Genomic DNA, 19550 nt, shown 5'->3' on the forward strand with positions numbered 1-19550 from the left:
CTTAATGTTATTACAGGAAATCTGAACAATTTTCATCCTCGCCAAGCTATTTTTTCAGTACAAGAAGCAAACTTGTATTTTTTGACATGCTTGCATTTGCTGACTTTACCATCTTCCATTTGCTTTCGCCGTCATGTCTGCATTTGGCCAGCCAGTAGGACGGAGAGGAAATCAAATATTTAATGGGTGGACAAAGAGAATCCTAAAACAAGAAAGCTAATTCTATTTTCAAAAAAAGATATGAAAGAAGAAACATCTCAATGTGCTTTTCCCTTGGGGGGAGAAATCAATAATAAGGTGAAAAACCTGAACGGAACATACCCATGAAAGATGAACCATATTACTGCTATATGTTAAAGTCCCACCCCCCACCCCCCGCAACTTGCACTGAAAAGTTGTTAAACAGAATAAGAAAAAAGTATTTATGAAGACAATTTGTAGCGTTAACTTCCACAAGTTGTAAACTACTGAGCCAAGAAAACCCAACAGTCCTGTCTGATGGCCCAGTAGGGGCTCCATAAGCCACCTGCTTTGCTGTCTGTTCAGAACTGCAAAATCTGTGAGGGGGGAGGAGGGGTGGGTAGGCATTTGGTAACTGCAACATATAGCTGCCAGGCTACTGAAGGGTCGCAACTAGGGAAGTAGAGAATTCCAACAAAAATGGAAACGGAGTGGAAATTGCTGATGTTAGCTTATTTGTCCCACAGAAATCAATCCAGTGAATGTGATCAGTCTTTGCTGAGTTAGTGGTCTTTAGTCTGCAAGCATTAAAACATTGATTAGGTTCCAACCCACCATTTGAATTGTGTTTCCTTTGCACTGCAACAACTTTTTTAACATAATGGTAACATAATTATGTAATATAGGCAATTAATCATATAAATTATGTATGTTATGTACAACCACAGTGAACCGTGAGGCGAATAACATTGTTCATGCAGCAGGTGCCCACGTGAACTGCAAAGCATGACCACACCTTACTTTTTATGCATATAGGTATATAAAGCAGCTGGTGGCCCCTAAAACAACAATGAACTTCAGAGGGGGTGCCTTTCCCATTGTTTGCCAGTCCATAGACATGGGAAGGATATGGTTGGGTAGCATCTGCAGCAGCAGAATTTTGGTAGCAGACCATGAAGGGAAAAAGGTCAGCCCACCTCCGTCCTCTACATGGCAAAACTAGGTATGACCAAGACGATATGAATAAATAACACTAGGCTTCAATACAGGATGGATTCCACAGTCACTGGATGTGCACAAAAGTCTAGTTCACTGGTGAATGATGTCTGGATCCTGTCAGGAAGCCTAGTGTCTGCCAGGCTACAATCCTGAACACAATCCTCAGAGATACTTACCATACTTCTGAATAGACATGTATAGGATGGCACTGTTAATGCCCAGGGCTGTGAAATAATTCTTGAACCCCCATTCCCCGAACACTGAGCATCACTGTACATGCATTGTGCTGTTTCCCTGGTCTGCTCCTGTTTTGGATAGGAGCCTTCTTTTACAGACTACAGTGCATGGCTGGAAGGCTGAGCTTACCTTGCAAGGTCATAAGTTGTACAGGCCTGAGTTAAGCGAAACCCGGTGGCAACTCCACTTGCCAGGGTTGGACTGGGCTTCCAGAAATTTCAGGCAATTTGAACCATGTTTACAAAACTACTTTTTAAATGAAATGTGCTGTAATAATCCGAAGGCATCTGTGATATGCACTCAAAGCAAGCAAACCTCACGGGGTTTAAACATATTGTCCCCTAGAGACCTGAAAGCATCTTTGAAATGTGATGGGAGCTTATTTCAAGAGAACTTTCATTAATGTTGCACATAGGGCCTTTTGTCCTGTTCTGGCACCTGTTCAAGGGGTTCCTTTTTCAGAGCTATTTTCAGCAAAGGTAATTTTCCAAAGATACACAAAGAGCATGGACTTCTTTGAGAAACACTTTCTACTGCACTGATGCTGAAATCAGCTTTTTGCCATCACATCCCCAGCAGGTGTTAAGCTGTTTTCCAGCTCTAATTTAGTTTGACTGATTGCCATCAGCCATCATCTGCAACTAATCAATTTGTCCGTGTAGATAAGGCCAGCCATGGCCTTGTGTAGATTAAGCTGGGTGTGTTAATGACCTGTCATGCACAGTGACTTGTCCAGGAGCAAGGAGGGTACTATGGCGATGAAAATGAGATTGAGAGAGGGTAGTTTGCTGTGGCAGATTGAATGTTAAAAACAGACAGTGAAATATATATTTCTTCTTTTTGAGGTGAGAATAGATGTTAGGAAAACTATAAGTAAAAGAAAATCAATACCATACTATTGGCAGAGTTGTTCATATTTTGTATCTTTTATATGTAGCATACACTGTGGTTCAGACCATGATTACTTTAGTATTTCAACATTTTTTTAAAAAAAGGGTGGTGGTGAAAGGTTCTAGTCTTTAGGGCTGCAGGAAACATTCATTTCTGATGCTGATATATGCAAAATAAAAGGTGGAATTAAGCCTCCACATGCTGCCTTTTACCATTTCAAAATAATAGAATCACAGATCCTATAAAATAAACTCCGGGTAGCTTGTCATGGTTTCCATAAATGAAACCTCCACAACTTGACTCTGTCATTGAACATTTATTATGATTCACCCATACAGGTAACCTGCCTGAAACACTGTTTATCGTGTATTTCTATAAACACATATAAGATGGCACTATTGTTGGTCCTTCTAGTTCAATGCTATCTACTCCAGTGGTTGCCAGCATCTCTGGGCCCAGAGGAATCTTGAGAGAGTATTGTGGGCACCAGTCCCAAAATGGCTGCCAGGGGTCAAGGCTTGTCACAAAATGGCTACTATGAGGGTGTGGCTTGCCACAGAACTGGGAATATTTTAGTAAAAAGCTGAACAACTTTGGCTTCCTAGAAGAAGCTGAACAACTTTGGCTTCCTAAAAAAAGCTGATCCGCTTTGGTCCATCCAACAACAATGGGTCGATCACTGCCAGTTTTTTTATACTGTGAGTAGATCACAGTCTATTGGGAGTTTGACGTTGCTGCTATATAACAAAGAATAAACAGATTCCCCCCCCCCAATAAAACCCCTAAAATGAATTTAGGTGCTGGAAAAAGCAGGAAGGCAAGCCACAAGGTGAGTAGGCAGCCATCCCTGCCACAGGAGAGGAAAAGTTGACTGCCCAGCCAATTTTAGTGGAAGCAGATGGGCCATTGCAGTGCTCGGAACTGCTCCACAGTGCAAACCAATGTGAAGCCTCCTAAAGGGTACCTGCAGGTTCTGCTTCATAACTTTTTTCTAGGAGGTCTATAGACTGGCTTTTTAAAAATAAGAATAAAAAGCTCTGTCTGGGGCTCCTCCGCAAGGGCCCCAGTGAAGGCCTTCATGGTCTGCAGTAACTGGCCCATTTCTACATTCTCAAGCAGATGTAGTTCCTGGTCCTGCTACCTGATATCCTTTAATGAGAGATGCCTCAAGACTGAACCTAGGACATTCTGCAAGCACAAACTTTACTACAAACTTACATGTCTCCATCGTCCTGAGCGTCCTCTTGTATTCTGCTGATGATGTTTGCTCAGATGATTTCTCTGAAAGTTAATGTACATAAAACAAATATGCAGTGGAGAAATCAGTGACTTAAGTGAGAACTTCACAAGCTACTTAACCACTGTGGGAAACATTAGAGATTAACATAGCTTCCTGGATACCAAATTGACTGCTGGGTGGACTGTTCTATACTCACTGAAGGGAAATAAATTGGTGAAAATTTCTATCACTGGTCATTTCTTGAATTCTTTCTTTTTAGGATACTAAAATCATATTTTGTGTCAACTTCAGAAGTAGTCTTATTACAGTGGTACCTCGGGTTAAGTACTTAATTCATTCCGGAGGTCCGTTCTTAACCTGAAACTGTTCTTAACCTGAAGCACCACTTTAGCTAATGAGGCCTCTTGCTGCTGCCGTGCCGCTGGACCAAGATTTCTGTTCTCATCCTGAAGCAAAGTTCTTAACCCGAGGTAATATTTCTGGGTTAGCGGAGTCTGTAACCTGAAGCGTATGTAACCTGAAGCGTATGTAACCTGAGGTACCACTGTATATGGAATTTATTATTAAGGGGAAACTTTGTTGTTGTTGTTGTTGTTTAGTCGTTTAGTCGTTTAGTCGTGTCCGACTCTTCATGACCCCATGGACCAGAGCACGCCAGGCACCTCTGTCCTCCACTACCTCCCGCAGTTTGGTCAGACTCATGCTGGTAACCTCGAAAACACTTTACAACCATCCCGTCCTCTGTCGCCCCCTTCTCCTTGTGCCCTCCATCTTTCCCAGCATCAGTGTCTTCTCCAAGGAGTCTTCTCTTCTCATGAGGTGGCCAAAGTACTGGAGCCTCAGCTTCACGATCTGTCCTTCCAGTGAGCACTCAGGGCTCATTTCCTTAAGAATGGATGCGTTTGATCTTCTTGCAGTCCATGGGACTCTCAAGAGTCTCCTTCAGCACCAAAATTCAAAAGCAAAAGGGGAAACTAAACTAGGTCAATTACTTGCCACATACCTTATATTGGGTAAGATGCACTAGTTTCAAATTCCATCAAAAATATTTTTTTTCTTAACTTGTTCTTGCTTGGGCATAGAAGCCAACTCCTAGGGGCTCTGGGGGCTTCAGCTCCTAGGGGCTCTGGGGCATTAACTTGCATGCCGCTCTGTCAAACTGGATGCTTGCCGACTTCCATTATGCATCCAAACCAATAAACTCACTTCGTAAAGACAATGTCATGGTTTGTGTCTCCCCGCCCTCACTAATACAGCACAAAGAAAAGCAGTATTATCCCAGGGGTGCTAATTTAATGCCAGTTATCATTCTCCAGGCCTGGCCTAGTGAAACAAACCAGATGATCAAATATTTCATTTCCAATAAATCACTTGTCCTGGATTAATTATGTTATCCCATAGAGTAATTTTAAAATCCCCCCAGATTTAGATCACAGTCAAATGCAGATAGGTAGGCCAAAGTGTATTGATTTCAATGGGCTCCAAGAAACCTAAGCTCTGTGGCCCTAGTTATGTAGGAAGGCAGCCCTGTTTAGGGAAGCTTTTAATGTTTGTAAGCTTTTAAGGTTATTATATTTTAGTCTTCTGTTGCAAGCCGCCCAGCTGCTGGAACCCAGCCAGATGGGCGGGGTATAAATAATAATAACAATAATAACAATAATAACAATTATTATTATTATTATTATCTCACCTATATTTCAATACTTCTCAAAATCCCATTTTCACTCCAATGCACTGGAATACAAGGGGAAGGGAAATAGATTCTTATATATGGCTATTTCAAACTAGAATATCTGGGTTACAGTGGAGGCTGGTGCATGACGGCAAATGAGGCAGCCCCCCCCCCAACATAGTCTGCCCTTGGCCAGCCCCCACCTGCTTGCACACATCCATCCATTGCAAGGGGTGGCTGTCAGCTGCGTCCTCCTCCATCGCAGGATGGAGGAGGGTGGGGAGAAAACTAGAACCAATTGGCTCTAGCTCCACCTCTCATTGGCTCTGGCACCACTTAGTCCACCCTGCCTTTCCCCCAGGGCATCAGCCACCAGAGCTAAGTTTGGTATTTCATAGAATCATTTGTGCATCATCAATAAAAAGCACAAAAGAAGACACAGATGTGCATAAACTTTGCATACACTACATTATACGTATAGATAAAATTTTAGAAACAATCACTATAATGTAAATAGAAATACAATTCCTCTGATCACAGTGGGAAAGACTGTGACCCTGTAACACTGGTGCATGCTCAGTCCGCTGTCTAGTGGAAATGGGCAACGTGCTCCCCTTCCTTTGGGTTCCTTATCTTTTAACCAGACCAGGAACCAGGCTTGGTTGGCTCAAGTCATTTGGCTGCCTGAAATGAGGAACCACATGGCTCCCCTCCCCAATTTCATATACTGAAGCCAACCACACTGGTAGTAAAACCTTACTTCAGCACTAGTGATGGGACAGCATTCTCCATTACACCTGATGGCAACAGGCTCACCCAAGGCAGTCAAGTTTCACAAACACAGCTCTGCACTCCAACACACTTCATTGCTGTTGCCTGCCTGCCAGCCTCTGCCACCCGAGGCAACTGCCTAAGGGCAGGGCCAGCCCTGCTTGGGACTGACAACCTTTCAAATAGAGGACTCCCTCAAGTGCACCATTCATTATCTTTCGCAAAACCTTCAAATAGAGGGCTGTCCTTTGTAAAGGCACACCAATCACACCACATTCTGATGACATTTACAAGTGTGTCATCTGAATTTACTACAAGGGATAGATAAAGCTGCCCCTAGATATGTTGTGCTTAAGTTTTCTTTTGTGTTTGTTTTTTAAAAATACCAATACTTCACCTTTTGTGTGAAAATGCTATTAATAACTGGCAGCTTTCTAATCACGCCTAATATTTTCTTCCTTAGACACCAATTCTGGGCACTACAATTTAAGAAGGATATTAACTAGCTGGAACGTGTGCATAGGAGGGTGGCCAAGATGGTCAAGGGTCTGGAAATCAAGCTTTAGGGGGAGCAGATGAGGGAATTGGGTAGTTTCAGCCTGGAAAAGAGGAGACTGAGAGGATATATCATAACCATCTTCACTTATCTAAGGTAATTCAGAAAGAGAAGGCAGATAGAAAGAATGACTTGCTACAGATGCATGGAACATTATTGCAATGACAATATTTTTTAAGTAAGCAGGCAGACATTGTACTAATTTGAACACCATTAGAGGGAGAATTGATATGCTTACATATCTGTGTACCACAAACAGGAATGAACTGGCAAGAAATGAAAATTCTGGAAAAGCTTCTTGTCTCCTTCACAGAGCAAATCAGTAACAAAATTATTCAGCCCAGGGCAACAGATTTTTTTTAATATCAGGAACAGTTCTATTTTTGTTATTATGATCCCTTGACAGTCCTCAAGGACTGTCATGCTTTTGATACCAATTTCTTGATACAGTCACCTTTTGTAAGAAGTAGGGACGTCCTTGTGTACATTTACTCTTGTCCTCCACAGCTCCAAAATCTGAAGGACAGCCAAGAGTGAGAGCTCTTATTGGGGCAGCTTCACCATGCTACAAGCCAGAGGCAAACGATATGTGTGACATATTTCTTATTCTTGGGAATAAGAAAGAAAAACCTTTGGCTGTTTACTCCTCCTTGACCATTGCTTATTTTCTAGAAAGGTAGGTTCTTGGTTCAAAAGTGTCTGGAGCTCACATATTCTGACTGAACCCTTACTCTCATTCCCAGGTATGTGAAAGGAAGTGGTGGGGAGCTGTAACTCAGTGATGAGTAAAGTGAACTTTTGACACACCAGTTGTTTTGTCTTCAGCTCTTTGTGGGGAGACTCATGAAAAGCCAAGTTAATGGTAAATCAAGTTTATTTTGGATGAGGCTTTGAAGCCCATACAGAACAGAAACTCACTCTATACCATGCCTCTGTGTCACAGCTATTACTCTTACATGCCACATGTGTTATTGCAAATGCATACATTACAATGATAAGGTAAAGGTAAAGGGACCCCTGACCATCAGGTCCAGTCATGACCAACTCTGGGGTTGTGGCACTCATCTCGCTTTACTGGCCAAGGGAGCCAGCGTACAGCTTCCGGGTCATGTGGCCACCATGACTAAGCCGCTTCTGGCGAACCAGAGCAGCGCATGGAAATGTTGTTTACCTTCCTGCCGGAGCGGTACATATTTATCTACTTGCACTTTGACGTGCTTTTGAAGTGCTAGGTTGGCAGGAGCAGGGACCGAGCAACGGGAGCTCACCCTGTTGTGGGGATTTGAACCGCCGACCTTCTGATCGGCAAGTCCTAGGCTCTGTGGTTTAACCCACAGCACCACCCGCGTTACATTATACACCTTCTTAAATCAAAAAAGATGTTCAAAATAGGGTTTCTCTTTTCTTTCTGAAACAATTTTAACATTTTTAAAATAGACAGTTATTTGCGTTAATCAGAGCTTTTTTTCAGCTGGAATTCAGTTCCAGCACCTCTCAGGTGGGCACCCTTGCATTATAAAAGAACAAGGGAGGCATTTATGGTGAGTTCCGGCACCTTTTTTTCTAGAAAAACAGCACCAATCTTAATGTTTGCTTTCATTTATATACACTATATGACCCATGAGCAATATAACAAAAGATTTAAGGGACAATCCAATGGGATGAGTAGCTTAGGATGCAGCGGCTCTCAGGCTCAACCACATGATTCCTGGCTCAACTGGTGTAAAGTCCCCTTTGCTCAGGCAAAGATATGCCAATATAACTTGATCTTCCAACCTCAGGTGACTGAACCAAGCCTAGTAAAGTCCCCCCAAGGGATGTCACGGGGCGTGACTGGGCAGGACCAGAGACAAGGACTTAGGCTAGATGCTAAGCATATTGAGCTCAGTCACATGACCTGGCAACCCATGTAGAACACTATTTTAAAATCTTTGTCTCTGTTTCCCAGGCTTAGGCAGAGAAGTAGCAGCTCCACTGCTGAATGGAGTTTAGATCTGGCTTAACTGGCTTGCTTTATGTCAGTTTCTTGTGCATAGGATCACTCCCTTAGCTTTTACTATTCCCCATTTAATTTTGGAGAACAGCCAACCCCTGGGAAGGCTCTTATGAAGCAGCTTTCTACATCGAAATAACTGAAGTTGTTGAAGCTATTTTGACTTCATCACGTGTTTTGCCAGAAGGGAAATCACCAGCTTTGAATTTTGTTTTATCAAAACCTGGGGGATGCCTAAGGATGTGAAGAATCTCCTTGATAAATTCTGCTCTTTATCAAAACCCTTTCAGCTTTCCTTGATGTTCCTCAGATCTTTTGCCTGAAAAGAAACCACCTAATTCATACTGAATTTTCTTTTTGGTTATGTGCAAGGCTGAATCAAGAGAGTTGATCCTAGAGATCTTCCAACAACAGGGCTTTGTCTCCTCCAAAATGAGCACACCAGAGTGAGCTTTCTTCCAGGAGTTCATCACAAACACAGAAGGAGGGCATATTTTGCGATCACTGAGCAGTGAAATCCACACCCTACAGCTAATAATTAAAGATAGGACAATTAGTAAATGTATTGTCATAACTCAAAATCAGACGCATTAACATGCAAACCATGCAATGTAGATCGCTCTGGCTCACAAAGCCAGCCAGAGCAAGTGACTCCATGGTAGTAACATCACTTCCTACTTCTATCTAAGGAAATCCTTAAAAAGCGTGTTCTCGCTAAAAGGAGAGTGCGGGTTGCAGTGGGGGCCACCAGGCCAGCCCTTGGTTGCCAGGCAGGTTAATGGTTAGTGCCTGGCGCAACAATTGGCTGACCGGGTTGCTGGGGCAAATTGTATGTAGCAAATTGTGGGGTGGGATCATAGGTTATAAATATTGGGGCTCACTGCTTCTGCTTTCTCTTTCGCAGTGAGCATCGGATCACCCGCCCGCCCGCCCTGTGTTCCGGTTGACCTTGCTTTGCCTGTCATGGGGTCGTCTGCCTTGGTGCAGGGGCCTAGTAGGAATTTTGCCATTTGGCTGATTTGCTGGTGCCATCTGGTTTTTACCTACTACTTAGCAATTCGTCACAACTTCTAAGGTTGCGGTTAGGCATTGGTTATAAAAATTGGTGGTGGAGGGGTCAGGATAGGCTGTGCCTGCCCCTCCAATGGTGCTGGAAGGGAATTCCGTTAAAGGAACCCTGGGGCTTGCCACGATTTCGTCCAATCCCTGAAATGGGACCAGGGCCAGCAAGTCTTGGGGAGCTGGTTGGGTGAGCGGTGAGGGACTGACGCTCAGCTCAGCTGATCCCCAACACTGTCTTTCCCTTCATACTGGCGTCCGATGGAGTTCGGATAGTCAGTTCTGTCCCAGGCGGGGGGACAGATAGTCATAACCAATGCCTAAGCAACAACTCACAGATTTTGTATTTTAATAAAGTTGTGGCCAAAATAGTGCCAAAAACTAAAACTAAAATTACGTGTGACTTGTGAATTATTTCGAGGGGTGACTTGGGGACCTCCACAGGCAACACCCACCCACACAAAACAGACACAGAGGCAAAGACCCAAACAAACCCCCCAAAACCCCTTGAATTGAATAGGACCTCTGTTGTTTCTTGCTTTTAACAAGGTATAGCTGAGAGCAGATTCAAACCATGGCACGTCTGCAACACTGGGGTGGAACACTTTTGAAATAGTGCAGGAAGTGACCGTACACCACTTCCAATGTAATTCTATGCACAGAGGGCTGTATATACAATAAAATGGGTGTCACCATGTTGCACTTCTGGGAGCTACACAGTCCTTCAGAGAATTGGGGCTTACTATGGCCATTGCATAAAGGAATGGGAGGCTGCCAACAACGAGATGTGCTCCCAAATCTGCACAGGAGAGAGAAAGTGTCAATCCCCATGCAGTGCTACATCTTTTTTTGCCACAATTTTATAAATATCTTTAGCTATTTTAATGCAGATTATATGTCTTATGTATGTATCTTTAGGTGCTGGATATTTTAATGTATATACAGTGGTACCTTGGTTTAAGAACAGTCCGGTTTAAGAATGATTCGGTTTACAAACTCTGCAAAACCGGAAGTAGTGTCCCGGTTTGTGAACTTTACCTCGGTATAAGAACGAACTCCGAACGGTGGAAGGGCACCGGCGGTGGGAGGCCTCATTAGGGAAAGCGTGCCTCGGTTTAAGAATGGTTTTGGTTTAAGAACAGACTTCCGGAATGGATTAAGTTCGTAAACCGAGGTACCACTGTACATGTAATATACATCTAATATTTTAAATAAATTCATGCATATAACAATACTTTAAAATAACATATAAAATATGTGAGAATTGCTTGTGTGGTGAAAAATAACTTGCTTTTCACTGAGATCAATGAGCATGACAGGAATTTAAAAGATCCACATGGATAAACTCAAAACAGTGATTTTCAGAAAACCACATCTTTATGTCACTGAAATTACTTTTGTTTTCCTATAGATTCCTATGGATGCTTATTCTATTCAGTGTCCTTTGAATCTACCTCAAATCAGATTTTAAATGATGTTTAGTGGCAATTTCTCATTAGTGACATATGATTGTATATATATCTGGACTTGGACCCTGCAGTAGCTGCCTGGGGACTGCCATCTCCCGCACTGAGAGGACTACAGAGTCCTGCAAGGACCAGGATCCTGGGCAGGCAGGCAGCACTGGCCGGGGCAGCTCTATAAAGCCTGCCACCCTGGAGGTGGGGGGCAGCCCCCTTGTATTGAAATTATTGTTTTAAAGGGGATGAGGTTTTAACTTGGGTGCGTGCTGTTTTATTTGGTGGGTAGGGTTGTTTTAAATTGTTGTTAAATGTTATATGTTAATTTGGATTTTTGTATTTGTGGGTTTGAGTACTGCTTAGGGGCTTTTGTTAGGGAGTGTATTGTTTATTAGTAGGGACGCGGGTGGCGCTGTGGGTAAAACCTCAGTGCCTAGGACTTGCCGATCGCATGGTCGGCGGTTCGAATCCCCGCGGCGGGGTGCGCTCCCGTTGTTCGGTACCAGCGCCTGCCAACCTAGCAGTTCGAAAGCACCCCCGGGTGCAAGTAGATAAATAGGGACCGCTTACCAGCGGGAAGGTAAACGGCGTTCCGTGTGCTGCGCTGGCTTGCCAGATGCAGCTTGTCACGCTGGCCACGTGACCCGGAAGTGTCTGCGGACAGCGCTGGCTCCCGGCCTATAGAGTGAGATGAGCGCACAACCCTAGAGTCTGGCAAGACTGGCCCGTACAGGCAGGGGTACCTTTACCTTTATAAATTAGTACTGTTAATTGATTTGATTATTTTTATAATGTTTTGATTATTTTTATTTTTATTATGTATTTTGTTTATTATGTATTTTGTACTTTGATTATTTTTTATGTATTTTGTGCTTTGATTACTTTTTATGCATTTTGTCCTTTGAATATTGTAACTTTGTGTTGTGCTCTGCCCTGAGATGTATGGGTATAGGGTGGTATACAAATTTAAGAAACTATCTATCCATCTATCTGTCCATCCTACTACATACTATTCTGAAATAAGCAATCCATTCCACTGAGATGCTTTTCAACAGTACATCACTCATTCATTGTAGTCAACTCTGGCTCATAGATATGACTATTCTTACTAGTGAAAAACTTCATTTCGGACAATGTGACCAATCTTCTGCTATTTATCTGCATTTGTTTGATATCACAGCCAGTTGGGATTTAAATAAAAGGAGAGCAGCAATTATTTACACTTGCCTTTGAATTATTCTTACCTGGATAACACAAAGAAGATTGAGCGTAATCAGTTCCAGCTGGGAACTCTTCTGCACAACATCAAGGACAATGGGTTCACAAATTGACTTTACCTGCTATTCATGTATTATATAAAAGCATCCTGAGAAAGTGAATTTAATTAGCAGGAAAGCAAATATAATGGCAGGTATAAGGAGAATTGTTTATGCACCAGACACCTGCTTTTTTATGGAGTGAACAAACTAGGTTTAGGTCAACGTAAGTTAGATTATATAAGGAATCTATACCAGATCAATAAATTATAATTAATTTTAATTGAATATACAGCAAAATATTATTATTATTCCAATGTGCATGAATCAGGATAAGCTGTGCACCACTTGTTGCTGTGCAAAGAGAATGTAAATATTTACGTGGCCACCTTTACATTGTGAATGCAAAAAGGTGGTCTTTCTGTGCTAGCCAAAATCTATAACAAATAATGGTTTGAATTGTTGTTGTTTTTAAAGGGACTACATCAATCAAAGACTCTTGAGAGTCCCATGGACTGCAAGAAGATCAAACGCATCCATTCTAAAGGAAATCAGCCCTGAGTGCTCACTGGAAGGACAGATCGTGAAGCTGAGGCTCCAGTACTTTGGCCACCTCATGAGAAGAGAAGACTCCCTGGAGAAGACACTGATGCTGGGAAAGATGGAGGGCACAAGGAGAAGGGGACAACGGAGGACGAGATGGTGGGACAGTGTTCTCGAAGCTACAAACATGAGTCTGTCCAAACTGCGGGAGGCAGTGAAAGACAGAGGTGCCTGGCGTGCTCTGGTCCATGGGGTCACGAAGAGTCGGACACGACTAAACGACTAAACAACAACAACAACATCAATCTAACCTTTTACCAGAACATAGATGAGTTGTGCAGGAATAAGAAGGGAATCTGGGTCTCACATTGCAAGTATGAAAGCCTCTGGTATGGGGTAGAGTCAATTATAAACATTCAAAATTATTTAAAGAGGACACCTCCCTATCTGAGTGGGGAAGACACTTCTCATGGTCTTTCCAACTGATATTGCCCACTGCACAGTGACCCAGAATAGGGACCTCATTTTCTTGGTACCGCACTTACTCTACTCTCTGCCCCTGCAGATATGTCAATTATACTCCATGCCAACCTTTCATAGCTAACTCAATGCATCATCAGCATCATCATTTTATCAAGGTCTTTGGAATACCCTGGTGATTTGTGCTGCACCACTTGAACCAATTTATTTGGTGCTGCATTGTTTTTGTGAGTTGTGATTTTTTATTTTAATACATTTAGATGTTTTATTGTTTGCAGTGACACTGGCACACATTTTTCAGTTTTATTGTGCACTACAAAGCACCCTGTGAACCTTTGACGAAGGGCACTGTATAAATTAATTACCGTATTTTTTGCTCTATAAGACTCACTTTTCCCCTCCTAAAAAGTAAGGGGAAATGTGTGTGTGTCTTATGGAGTGAATGCAGGCTGTGCAGTTATCCCAGAAGCCAGAACAGCAAGCGGGATCACTGCTTTCGCTGTGCAGCGATCCCTCTTGTTGTTCTGGCTTCTGAGATTCAGAATATTTTTTTCTTGTTTTCCTCCTCCAAAAACTAGGTGCGTCTTATGGTCTGGTGCATCTTATAGAGCGAAAAATACGGTAAATAAACAACTCTCAATCATACCAAAGACATCTGTCACATTAGCTGTAGTAGGAAGTAGGTGGCTGAAAAGCCCCTACACAGCTATGTTGTTTGGCTAGTGAGGTATTAACTGAAGTTAGACTCTTTTCAGTGCTGAACCTTGTCCCACAAACTTGGGGAAAAGACAAAATAAAGAGCAGAATGTAACTGTGTAGGTTCAGAATGCCATTCCTTTACTGCTAATGAAAACTGGAGATGTATAGACATGACAGCAACTGGAGGCCACCTGGCCGCCATTTTGCATCCTTCATGATGCCCCACATCTAGCATCATACCAGGGTATTGTGGCAACTGCCCCATAGATATACACAAATGATGGGAAATATAAAGAGAATATTCTGCAAAAGCTGCTGCTTTTCCTAGGGGGTGGTATGAGAAAAAGAAGTTCCCTCAGGGAAAAGTTTTCTGATAAATTTCTGCTCAGCTCTAAGGAGAGCTAAGCTCCTCATTTTTCCAGAAATAGTGAATGGAGCTTTTGCAACTAGAGGTGGTAGTGGTATTATATATCTTGAAATTTTACTGTTTGACGAGAAAGGAGGATAAAGTGAAACGTGTAAATATTACCTTAGAAATTTCCGTAATAGCACAAACCAAAAAGTAAGTAAAGAAATGCTTTCCCATGAGGATTTTCATCTTTTAATTCTTTGCTGCTTCTCTTGCCTTCTTGCATTCAGAGCACCTGTAGCAATCATTTCCGCAGTTAAGCTGCAAAGCACAGCCATAGTAGGCAGTTTAATAAGAACACTTTAATTACCATCTTTAGTATATTTTCATCGTGTGTCAACACCTCACATGTCACGTCTTAATCAAATCTGATTTTTCTTGTTTTCACTTGAGACAAATTTGCAGTTCTTGGAGAACTCTACATGCAAATTCAAGGGGAAAGGGGAGTGTTTTCATTTACGCAAGCAGCAACACCTAAACATTCTGATCAATACCACATAAGGCAGGGTTTCATTCAAGAGGCATTTATGGTGAACATGTCAAAACAACCACTCTGGGACCCATGGGTATAGGGTGGTATACAAATTTAATATGTAGTAATAACAACAACAAAGTCTGCAAGAATTCATTATGGCTTCCCAACAATCTCTGGGATGGGGAACAGCTGTACAGCAGTTAGCATGTAGAACTTGGACTGGGGAGGCAAGGGTTCAAATCCCTACTCAGCTCAGCTGCTCATGAAACACACTGAGTGAAGGCCGATTTATCTGAAGACAGCTGACAATGATGAAACCCAATCAGAAATGATTGGAAAATAGCCAACCCACATAGCATAATGAGCAGTAACACAGTAAAACAGTTTAACAATCAGAATTGGGGGGGGGGGTGATTGTGGTGGTAGCTGCTTAAGAACATGTTTTAAGATTTTAAGATACAGATTCAAACAGATTACAAGTATTCCATGATTATGAATGGTTTTATGATTATCTTGTGAATATTTTTATGATTATCTTTCCTGGGCAAGGTTTTGAAGCGAGTAGTCGCAGACCAGATTGAGGCGCCTTTGGAAGAAACTGATTTTCTGGATCCATTTCAGTCGGGGTTTAGGCCTGGTTTTGGCACAGAAACTGCTTTGGTCTCCCTGTATGATGACCTTTATCGAGAGAGAGAGAGAGAGAGAGAGAGAGAGAGAGAGAGAGAGAGACAGGGGGAGAGAGAGAGAAGGGAAACATGTCCCTGTTAATTCTTCTTGACCTCTCAGCAGCTTTCGATACCATCAACCATGGTATCCTTCTGGAGCGACTCTCTGAACTAGGGGTGGGTGGCACTGCTTTGCGGAGGTTCCAGTCTTACTTGAATGGTAGTTCCAGAGGGTGTTACTTAGGGAATGCTTTTCAGCCCCATGGAATCTTCCATGTGGGGTTCTGCATGGCTCAATCCTATCTCCCGTGTTGTTTAACATCTACATGAAACCGCTGGCTGGGGTTATCCGAAGGTTCGGAGTTCATTGTCAGCAGTATGCTGATGACGCTCAGCTCTATTTCTCCTTTATATCTGCAGGTGAGGCAGTGGAAGTGCTGGACCAGTGTCTTGCCTCAGTAATGGACTGGATGAGAGCCAACAAACTGAAGCTCAATCCAGATAAGACTGAGGCACTGTTAGCGGGTGTTTCCCTAGACCTGATAGGTGGGAGGTTACACTTCCTCTGAAGAAGCAGGTTTATAGCTTGGGGGTACTCCTGGATCCTTGCTGTCGCTCGAGGTGCAGGTGGCCTCAGTGGCCCAGAGTGCCTTCCAACAGCTTCGGCTGGTGGCCCACTTACACCCCTATAGAGACAGGTATAGCCTAACTACTGTAGTCTATGCTCTGGTAACCTCAAGGTTAGATTACCGCAATGCGTTACATATAGGGCTGCCTCTGAAGATGGTTCGGAAACTTCAGCTGGTGCGGCATTCAGTGGCCAGGTTGCTGACCAGAGCAAGACAGTTTGAGCATATTAGACCAATCATGGTCTGACTGCACTGGCTACCGATTAGTGCTGGTTTTGACCTATAAAGTCTTAAACGGCTCAGGAACACAATACCTCAAGAACCGCCTCTTTCAATATGAACCTACCCGGACCCTGAGATCATCTTCTGAGGCCCTCCTTCATGTGCCTCCTCCTTGAGCGGTCCAGAGGGTGGCAACATGAGAACAGGGCCCTTCCTGCAGTGGCTCCCCATCTGTGGAATCTTCTCCCCAGGAAAGTTCACCTGGCACCTTCATTTAGGCACCTTTAAACATCAGGCAAAAATGTTCCTTTTTAACCAGGCCTTTGGGTGACCTGAACATCCTATACCCTTTTAAAATGTGGCTCTTTTTTTTGAGTGGGGGGGTGTTCTTTTTATTGTGATTTTATATATTGTGAACTTTTTTGTAAACTACCCTGAGACCTCCAGGAATATAAATTCAATATATAAAATAATAATAAATAAATACTTCACATACATTTAGAACAAGAATAGTTTATACAAGGAATAATAATAATAATAATAATAATAATAATAATAATAATAATATTATAATATTCTCTCATTTCTACAATTTAAATGTTGATGCTAGTGTTTGAGGATGATGTGTGAATCCTAGAACTATTCAAAAGCAAAGTGTTCCTTTTTTCTGCATGAGTTGCAGTGACAGAGCCATATTGATAACATGGCTAGTTTTCCACAGTAAGGCCACATCCTCCAATAATATCATCATCATCATCATCACCAACAGCAACAACAACATTGTTATTATTTATACCCCACACATCTGGCTGGGTTTCCCCAGCCACTCTAGTCACCACCACATACCTCATCATCAGCTGTCAATGGATACCTCTCTTTTCATTCATTCTTTTCTTCTGTTGGCCAGGAAAGAGTCTCCAATTTGGTATTAGTGCCCTAGAGTAGCAAATAGGTTGTTTTTGCAGTGGCACTATTTGATTCAGTATTTTGCCTTAGAACAGGGGTCACCCAACCTTTTCTGACTTGACAGCCTCACTGAGGACCCCCTCTGAGGGTCATAGATCAGTAGTGAATATGGCCAATGGATATGTATATATGCATATGTACACACACACACAATTCAGCACACACTCATCAGACTTACAGGCATACAACACTCAGATAAACATACATGCGGTCACACACATAGACTCTCACGAGCATGCACCCAGATGCAGATGCACTCAATCCGCATTTCTAGCCCTCCCCAGTCTAGTGCTGGGCTTGAGCCCTCTCCCATCAGATAACCCCAGAAGCAGAAGGAGAGAGAAAGGCGGTCTGTGTGTCCTCTGCTCTGCTCATGGCTAGCACAATTGGAGAGAGCAGGTGAATAGGCAGCAACAGCAAGGAGAATGAGGACAAAGAGCTGTAGGGGTCAGCAGTGAGCCCACTTCTGACGTTGCCATTGTCTGACACTGGTCTGGATAGGGACACCCTTAGAAATTACTGTCTGGGTAAACCCTTAGCTGAATATAAATCAGCCTTTCTGTCTGCATTATATACAATGCTGTTATAAGCTCCACTATCAGACCTTAGCAAGTTTCAGCTAACCAGATGGAAAGACTGAACAGCTGAATATCTGCTATTGACTTTTCTGGTACAAGAAACGACATTTGTAGATCAAGCTAGCAGCAGATGGAGAACAATTGGAGTATATAATTATTCAGCCTGGGCTCTTTTAAATGGATAGGCTGGACTCTGCTTCTTTGGCTGAAATGACAAAGGAACTGAGCAGCACATGGCAAATAAATCTTTGCAAAGGTTCTTTGAAATAGGTCTTCTAGCAGAATCTGTGAATTAACTCCATCGATTAGCATTTTTCCCTAGTGAAAATGAAAATCTGTCAAGTTATCATGGTGCTGATGTTGAAGGTCTGACATTCATCCCTAGCATAGCTGAACGCTTGTGTATTAATCAACCATGTTGATTTCAGTATGTTACCTGAGGTGTCCATCTGTTGACTCTTCTTTATTTTGCCAAGCTCATGAGAGCTTTGGCCTTCAGTGTTTCTTGGTGCCAAAATCTAAAATCCACCATACGGAAGTCATAACACACTGTGAAGTCCCTGAGGGTGAGTGAGTAAATTAAAAGTGAGTCTTATTCAAATTGCCCTCCCAGGAAAGCCTATTCTGTGAGATAACAGCTCTCAAGAAGACCAGTGGCTAAAGTGCTGTGCTTATAGCAGTGCATTGAATATATGTGCTTTATGTTTTGGGGATCAAACAAGTTATCAAGGATCTGAAAGCAGCAACTTGTTGAATATATTTAGCCAATTGCTATTTGTTTTCTATAATAGTAGCTATGAAATTATGGCCTGGTTTGCATGACAAGCTGAATTTTGGCTTAGCAAAACTATGCAAATATGTGGATACCTGGAGAGGACCTTACAACCACTTTGCTCCTCTCTGGCCCCTTTTTGCTGCTGTGCCACACGAAATTCAGCCAAGGTTTGACTTAATGTGTCATCTGAACTGGGAGTCATTGTTAAGCTCTCTCCTCACTAGCCATAACGATTAGCCAAGAACAAACCTGTATCACAGCTTGTAGTTTGTGAGGAGAGAGATTAACCATGAGTCTCAGTTTGAAAGGCATGCTAAGCCAAGTCTCATCTTAGCACAATGAGGCAGCAAAAAGGACTGGACAGGGACAAAATATCTGCAAGCTCCTCTCCAGGAACCCACACATTCATGCAGTGTCACTAAGCCAAGTGTTTGGCTTAGTGATGTGCAAACCAGCTCTTTGTGTGGGCTACATTTTGCAGCAAAGGTCCTTCAAAGTGCCTAACAGAACAATCTTACACATATATATTTAGAAGGAAGTCCTACTGAGTTTAATCAGGCTTACTCCCAGGTAAATGGGTGTAAGATTGTGACCTAACCACATCAAAATGAGTTCAATTAATTTATTATAAAATTATTAAGAGCTGTGAACTAAAACAACCAAATAAGCAGCAAAGTACTATCATATTCAAGGATCTTTAAATGCTTTCAGAAATAATATGGCCTTCACCTCTTGCCAGGAGACCAATAGCAAAGAGCAAATCTCCATAATGGCCTTTCTGAATGCTGATGTTGC

Source organism: Podarcis raffonei, chromosome 4 (assembly GCF_027172205.1).
Source record: "Podarcis raffonei isolate rPodRaf1 chromosome 4, rPodRaf1.pri, whole genome shotgun sequence".
In the NCBI taxonomy this organism is placed as follows: Eukaryota; Metazoa; Chordata; class Lepidosauria; order Squamata; family Lacertidae; genus Podarcis; species Podarcis raffonei.